Source organism: Vitis vinifera, chromosome 9 (assembly GCF_030704535.1).
Source record: "Vitis vinifera cultivar Pinot Noir 40024 chromosome 9, ASM3070453v1".
NCBI lineage: Eukaryota > Viridiplantae > Streptophyta > Magnoliopsida > Vitales > Vitaceae > Vitis > Vitis vinifera.
This window is the reverse complement of record NC_081813.1, coordinates 10756464-10765467: the sequence shown is the minus strand read 5'-3', so window position 1 is coordinate 10765467 and position 9004 is coordinate 10756464.

The following is a 9004-nucleotide window of genomic DNA, read 5'->3' as shown; positions in this document are numbered from 1 at the left end:
CCCCACCGGGCAGACTGCTTAGGAAGCCATACTTCTAATGGCCACATTCACAACCAACATATATCAAAGCCCCTATTTCCCCAACACCTAAGGCGTGAACTGACATCTGCTGAACTCATTGAAAGGTAAGTAATCCTTCCAACACAAATAGGAAAACCCTACTTTTGTTACTGCATTTTCTCTTTCTTGATATTTTTCTAGCTTTCTTCATGTCACGTACTAGTTCTACTCGCATGACTCTGCCCAGAGGAGACTGATCCACCATTGAGGGGCATATGCGTGCTCTCCAGCGCAATACGTCAAGTGACATCGTCAAACTGAGGCACTTCTTCAGGCTGCAAAACAAATTAGATGAGAATGAGCAACTTGGTGCTGTTGCTGCCAACCCTATGTTGCAATATATGTGCGTCTAGCACCATCCATTTGAACCTTGAACCACTTTATACCGGCAGAAGTTGCCTACTAAGGCCGTTCTCACACGGATCATTCATGCTCCACGCTCAGCATAGCTGTGCCCTCGACCCTACTGGAGAGCACTTTCCCTCGCTGTTCAAATAACTCGAGGTGTCTAGCCAAGTGCCCTTCGTTCTTGCTCTTGAGCCACGACCATCCTTGACCCTACCCATGCCATATATTATTAGGATGTTGCTCTCCATCATTTAGTTGATAAAGGGAACATCTTTAGGTTCTATGCTCAAAACTTTTCAGAGTATATATTTTGTACCAAGAATCACCTAAGCATTTTTCTAAGCTAAAATTTGGTATATACGATGGCACCATCAAACCTATCGGCTGTCGGGTGCACTAATGCCAAGATCCTAATATCAGAAGTGATCCCCTCTTTGCAAAGCGCTCCCTTTTAACTTCTAAGGCCCCACGTTAGCTTGGCTCCATTGGTCAACCCGGTACTCAATTTATGATGTGATCTGGTAATGTTGTATATTTTGCCTAGCACTCGGCTCTTTGATCCCATTTTCCTGATCTATCGACAACCTCCAAGCAACATCTAAGTTGCTTTGACACAGCAACTCAAGTCCAGTCCCTCCAATTTCCCGCACCCGCAGTTCTAGGAGAGGTTTAGGACTTCCCAAAAAAACCTCATTGGAATGGAAGAAATTTGAGTAAATAAACTATATAACAACTATCCTCCTATTGCTCTCATTGTGACGTATTCTCATTCAGTTCCACGATGGGTTCAAGTAAGCCCAATAAACAAAAGGGATGCCAATCAAGGACAAAGTTCACGAGATACCAGATGTTGGCGGCTGGCTAAGTAACACACAATGTGGAGAAATCTCGAACAAGCGAAGATTGCGGAAATTGGGCAAAAAATGACCGATTTGTCAAAAAGATATTTTGATGAAGAGCGATATTTCAGTGACGTAGAATGACTAAGTTGTGCAATTGAAAATTATCGCAGACAAATCAACAATTTTTTCTAATTTTTTTGAGAGGAATTTTTCTACGTTGATCCGATTTTTAGGTCTTGATCCATTGACTAGAAAAGGCTTGCGTATCCAATAGTGAAATAATTAGTCCATGGTCAAAGTTAAATTTGGACTTAATCTAACACTTAAAAGTGATTTTAACGACTATTTAAAGATTTAAAGGTCATATTTCATCCGGACCTTAATCCAATGGTTAGAAATGAATTATAATATTAAAATGACCATCCAACGATTATTTTTGCATTTTGGCCTTAAATTTTTCTATAATTTCTCTATTTTCGTTCCATTTCATCCACAATTTAATTGAAACCCTCTTGATCTCATATTGATCAAGTAATTCGGCAAATTATATCAACAAACCATAATATGAGATTTCTAGTCTTTTGTTGATTAGTCACAAAATAAAGATTACCTTCATCCAAGAGCACAATTACAAGCATTCTTAATCTCTCTTGCCATTAGTCTCTAAAGCACCAATGAAATTGTTGATACAATTGAAAAGCAAGCACTCCACTCTCTCTGAGGCAGAATCCCTCAACACCCCTTATTAACAATAAAGAACAACAAAACGAAACAAAATAATGGCAGTCTAGACATACAATGATTTGTATTTGTCTATTGAATTTTATTTATATGCATAGCAAAATTTTGATTTCAATTATTAATCTTATATTATTGAGTTTAAATGTAGTTTAATTTAAATTACCTAATTCATATATTTTCAATAATTTAAAAAAATTGAATTAGTAGTTAATTTTAGTAATTTTAAAATTAGTAAGTATTGAAATTAAATTATAGTGAATTGTTTATTTAATTTCATATATATGCATTGTTCATTTTTTATTACAATTAAATTTAATATTAGTTTTATATTTATAGTCTATTGTATATCTAATTGTACATATTTAATTTATTTAATGTAATTATTTACTGTTTATGCTCATTTTCAATATCAATTAAATTTAATACTTTTAAAAGAAAATTTCAAGTAATCAGTATTCAGATCCATCACCAACTATTACCCCTCATTATATAAATCTTCTATAATAAGACAAAAAAGTATGAAAGATCTATTCAATAGTGGTTCCATCAAAGAAACCAAGAGATACTTAGTCAACAAATTGTTCATTTATGAGAGTGTCGCATCATATAAATCAAGCTCTCACTGCTTCAAGAATATGAAAATTGGTGCACAATAAGCAAACAACTAGGATATCCATACATTCATAAAAATACTTTTTAGTATTAATAATATAACTTTTAGTTGTTAAGTATTTTTACAATATTCTTACCTATTTTTGTTATTCATTATATATGAATTATATGAGTATAGAATATCCATCTCAATATGAAATCAAGAATAAAGACTTAGAGATGGATTATAAACACATGAAATCTTATGTCAATAGGGTCGATGAAATTAAGTATAATTAATTTCATGACATATTCAAAAGGCACCACAATCTTCCTCAAATATGTGGATGCATTTAATAATATTAAGGACCAAAAATACATATATAGGTTATTGAAAAGTGTTATCAATGATGTTAGGTAAACAAATGTGGTTCAACTTGTCATGGATAATGGGTTGACATTTATGAAAGTTGGAAAGTTGATGAAGAAATACAATATATATTAGACTTTGTTTGTTGCACACCATATTGACTTAGTGTTTGAAGATATCGATGAAAGACACAATGTTGTAGAGGTGATAAGCAATGCTAGAAAAGATAACCAATTTCATTTACAACTATGATTAGTTACTTGCAAGATTTTTTGTAGAGATGTTGGAGCTACTAGATTTATAACTAATTACATTGTTCTTGATAAACTTCTAAAAAAAGGGGGTCAATTTAAAGAAACCTTTTATGAGTGATGATGGACACAATCCAAGCTAAGTTACACAAAAATCAAATAGGAAGTTGAGAAATTAATGTTCAACCATTCTCATTGGTATAAAGTGACAAAATTAGTTTCATTATATGAACCACTATACATGGTTCTTTAACTTGTGGATTCAAAAGTTGTTCCCACAATGCCTTTTGTCTATGAGTTAGTGCAAGTGATGAAAGATAACCTTGTTTGTTTGCATTCTAGATATTGGATAAGGTCTTTGTGAGAAAGCAATCAAATATCTATTTCATATAGCAAGTAATTAAGTACTAACCATCTTCATAAGTTATTAGTTTTGAATAAGTTGGTTTTCTATTACAAAATCCTAACTTATTTAACCATTGCAACATACTTTCTCAATCCAATGTTTCAATATAGGGTGCGAGTTGGTAGTAATCCCAAGCTACTTCTAGCTGTCCATAACGTTTTTGCCAAATTAGATACAACAATCAAAACCATTGATCAATTTGGAAATGGGGTAAATTAAAAGTATTATATTATAAGATTCATTCAAATTACAATTTCATTTATCATTTTATCTTACTATTTAGTAAATATTTGATATTGACATATTGAATATGTATATTGTACTTTTTTTAAAATGTAAAGAGAGGATTCAATGATCGAACAACAATTGCAACAAGATCACAAATGATTCTTGATGCGTACTATTTATGAATAGAAAACTAATTTCATTATAACCATTGTAAGTATTTATACTTATGAAATTATGCCTTAGAATTTCTCTTACGCCATTAAAATTCCATTTTCTAATTTAACTTGCTATCATCTTTCTTTCGGTAATCAACTTTTATTTTCTTTCATTGTTTTCTTAATTTTTGACAAGCACGAATAAACTTCATGGTTCCAAATAATGGGACTGATTAAATCAATTCGTGCAAAAGCAATTTGGATCTTAGTAGGGAATCCAACATTCTAGACATCATCTCTAATATTGATTCAAATGGAGTGTTTGTTTGATGATTGATCGACATTGATCATCATTGTAATACATAAGATTATTTTGAATTTGTTATTGAGCTAACCTTGTTTCCCATAAAGGTGTATTAGCTTGCTATCTAGGTACGCTCCTCTACACTTGCTTTCGAGAGTTCTATGGACACGTATGCTATTGATGACTATATCCATACTTGATGTGATTCTTAGGTGCTTAGATGTATGTTTGATTTGCTTGGATAAAACAAATGTTGTGTGCTATATTTTTATACCAACTTTAATGTTTTATGATAACTCTTGAGAAGCAGTTCAGGTACACACTTTGACTCTCTTTTATGATCATGATTGAACTTTCTGGCTTGGTATGTTAATTCTGAAATCACCTTAGTCTACCTAGGTATCCTCAATCAATTAATTAATTACTACATTCCCCTTTACTTAGTCATTAGAGACCTCTTTAGGGCTTAAAGAGGTGTTACCTCTTAGAGGTACCTTTCCAATAGGTAACCTGACCCGGACTAAGACTCGAGTTTTTCAAGACTTACTTTTCCAAAACTATGGAGTCACTTCTTTAGGGTTTTCTTTTTTGTTTTCTTTTCCCTTTTAAAATAAAATAAAATATGTGGTAACTCCAACTTTTCCAAAACTAATTTTTCACCAATAAAAACGCGTTTCACCCATTGAGTGGGGATGCACGTGAAAAATGCAGGTCCACAATATAACTCTAGAAGAGTTAGTTTAAGTATTGTAGTTGTTGGAAAGTCTTACAGAGAAACAGAACCACGAATAAACCATTTAACAATAACTTATTTTTGGCTAGTTTTGAATCCATGAGTATGAGACTCAATTCAGTGACTTATCAAACAAGGTTAATATTTTTCCTCCTCATATGATAAGTTATGGTCAACCTCCTCAAAATTATGCAATAGGTTCAACTTCAATTAATGAAAAAGACTATGGCATGTTTAACTAGTCTCCTCCTATGCAAATATCATACCACATTCCATATCAAATGCAAAGAGGATTTGAAACAATCACATGAGAGAACCCTAAGTTTCCCATCCATGGAGAGGTGGTAGGCAATAGTCAAGATACCTCTGCATTTCATGTTCGTATTTATGATCAATATTATTGAAACTTCATGACTTGGTAACCAAGATTATCTCCAACAAGATGCAATTCCTTCATCTAACAATTCAATTGAACCACATTGGTCTTCATTTTGGTACCGAGGACCATTACAATGTAATATGTATAAGTTAACATTTAATGAAATAAAATATTTAATGTAATTTAATAATGAATGTACACTTATAAAATTCACATTTCTTACCAATATAAATTATATTATTGTCAAATATGATAAATTATATCATACATATATCAATATCTTCAACAAGATAATCTTAATATATTTATTAACTTAAAAATATCATGTTTTAGAATGTTTTAAAAATTAGAATCTCTTTATAATTAATTCCTAGTGTTTTAAGTATAAATAAGCTTGTTTTACTAAAAAAATTAGTGGAACTTTCATGAATCCTAAGGGAGCTTAGCCATTCCTAGAAAGCTTCAACCCTTTGTATCTTAATACTTTCAAGGAGATCTTGAAAGTACCCTTGGCTTTGAAAAGTTTTGGATTTGAATATTCCAAATTCGATAAGGGCTTCAAAGGATTCACTAACCAAATAGCACATTAAATTATTGTGTCGGGGACATCGAAGATAGATGCATATATTATTGATTTAAGATCCTAGGAAGTAGGTGCATCCAATCATGTAAAACTGTATTTTATCTTATTATATTTAGTGAATCATTTGGACTAGAGAGACCATCCACAATCTTTTACCCTTAATAGATCGTTAGGTAGTTTTTCCATATTATGTCTTGTAAAATCTTATGCATGAGATTCATAAAATTTTACTCGATATTCATATAATTGAAAAAAGAAAATTGAATTTGGGGTTAATTGGTTTGACTACTTATTCATCCGTTTGAAGTCTCATATATCAAAACAAAAATTTCTTTGAAGTTTCATAGATCAAGACAAAAAATTTCTTAGAGTCATTTACGATTCAAATTATGCCCACAATTTCTAACTTTTTTTAGTAGTTTGAGTCTTTGGTACAAAACTATGTTCAATCCACCTACTCTATCATATCATAAAGTTGTTCCAGTTTTGTAAGGACGTGAAAATCACAGAACATTTAATTACGACCACATAAAAATTTCTCTTCATCTAAACTAGTCAACCATATAACAATGATAATCCATTTGACAATAATTCATCGTATGTAGCCAATTTTTTGTCAACTAAGTTGACACATTGAAAAGCCCCAACTAATGGGTGTCATTAAATCTCAAGATCTTGTGGGATTCACTGATAATAGTTTTCCAAAATTCAAAAGGATAACTACATCTGGCGTCAAATCAAGATGGCCTTGACTAGAGTGGTGCATTGTATTCAAATTTCCTGGCATGGAGAAAGTCAAATAGGCTATTCCATCAGTAAATTAATACCTATATGTTTGATAGAAGATATACTTGGAGCTGATGCTACAAAATTTGATTTTTGAAGGTTGATATTAAAATAAATTGTGAAAGGTTATGTTAACAATTCCCCAATAAGGAAACGAGTTGTACAATATTCATTTCCATATTCTTTGAAATTTCTATAAAAGATTCAGTTTTCATTTTCTTAAAAAATTCTATAAACATATCTTGCTAATTTGTCTTTCCATTTTAGGTGGTTTGTTTGTTTGTTTGGTTTTTTTTTTTTTTTTTTTTAATTTAACTTTAAATAGAACTTAAAAATTAAAACTAAATAATGTTTCATAGCATTAAATTATTTATTTTTAATATTTTATTTCTATTAAATATTAAAAATTAAAGAAAAACTAATAAATTATTTTTAATATTCCAAAAAAAATTAAATATTTTAATTTTTTCTATTTAATAAAAAAAGTAATAAATTAACAAAAGAAAAAAAAAATAGACAACTTGAAATCAAGTTTCTTTTAGCAAAAAATTTTAAAAAAACAAACATGTTATATTTTTTTTATTTTAAAAGCTTTCTTCTTTTGTAATTTTCACAAAAATAATAATATCATCCAAAAATCTTGACTTTGTTAAATTTATATGCAATTTATTGCATCACTTAAATGGACAAAATTTAATACATTAAGCATCATCGCCGTTACATTAATTTAATATTTTATTAATTTTTATTGTAGATTAATTCAATTCAGTCTTTCTCATTTATCTTATATGCAAAATATTCAAGGCATTGTTATTGACTAATTTAATGATTTTAATAATTTGAAATTCAACTAAAAATCCGACATTTATATTTGGCTACATCATTTTTACCCTTAAAAAAAATTGAGAAATTTCTTATGCCAAAAAATCCTACATGTGTTCCAAAAAATACATGTGTTATATAGACATATGTGGATCCTATTTCATATATTGCTTTGCTTCTTTTAAGTCATGTTTGGCTCTGAAAAAATTTTAAAAAAAAAATTATGAGAAAAAAAAAATTAAGGATGAAAACTAAAAAGAAAAAAAAAATTAATAAATTATTTTTATATATCATTTCAAATTTATTTTACTTATTTGAATTTTTTTATATAAATATTAAAAAAATTAAATTATATTAATTTTAATTAGATTTAACTTTCTTCTAATTTTTTTTATAATAAAATCAAGAAAATCATTTTCTTAGTACACTTTTTTTTTTTCTAACACTATGGTGGAACTCAACATAATTGAAATATCTAACAAGAAATAAATAAATAGGGGATGGAAAATGCAAATATTATCTAAGAAGTGGGGTTATATTTATGCACTAAGGGAAAACAAAAAACAAAAAAAAACAAAAACAAAAACAAAAATGTATAGCTGGCTAGGATTTTTACACATGTCCCATTTTTGGTTCAAGAGTTGGGAAATTTCCATGGAAGATGATGGAGGTGAAGGCCACCACAGAATTATGATGGTGGAGTAAATGGCAAGCAAGGAACATATACACAGGTTTAGTTTTGTACGGCAAGCAAGAAAGAAATCGCTTTTCTAGATCTTTGGAATTGTATATTTGATTAGCTAGCAAAGCATGCCTTATCTTTGATCACCTTTTTCCATTTTCCCAAATTAACACCTTTTCTAGGCCTGCCTTTTGAAAAATCAAAGGATAAACAACCTTGAGAGTTAAAGTAGAGGGGAAAATAAAAGCTCATCTACATCCAATGGGAATGGTATTGAGGATTTATAGGGCTTTCCCCACTTTTGCATGCAAATCATTTTTGTACAAGATTTGAACCCTTTTTCTTTTTGATCCTTGGGTAAAAAAGATTCATTTTCTTCTTAATGGTTCAATAATTGTTTTTTTGTTCAATTTTACGAATTAGTAGGAGTCATTCTTTATTAAGGAGTAATTTACAAAGGGATTAAATTGGAGTTTAAGTATGTATTTGGTAAAACAACTTAATAACTTAAAGTGATTTAATAACTTAATTTAAGTCATTACGTAAATTAGGTATGGTAAAATAACATGTAACTTAAAGTAAAAAATAATTTTAAGTAATAAGTAAAAAATAATTAACTTATTTTTAAGTTTATATCTTCATTTTATCTTTTTACCTGTATTTGGTCTAATTACCTATATGAGCTCTTTTACTATTCCATGATTTTCATTGTTACTTAACTTC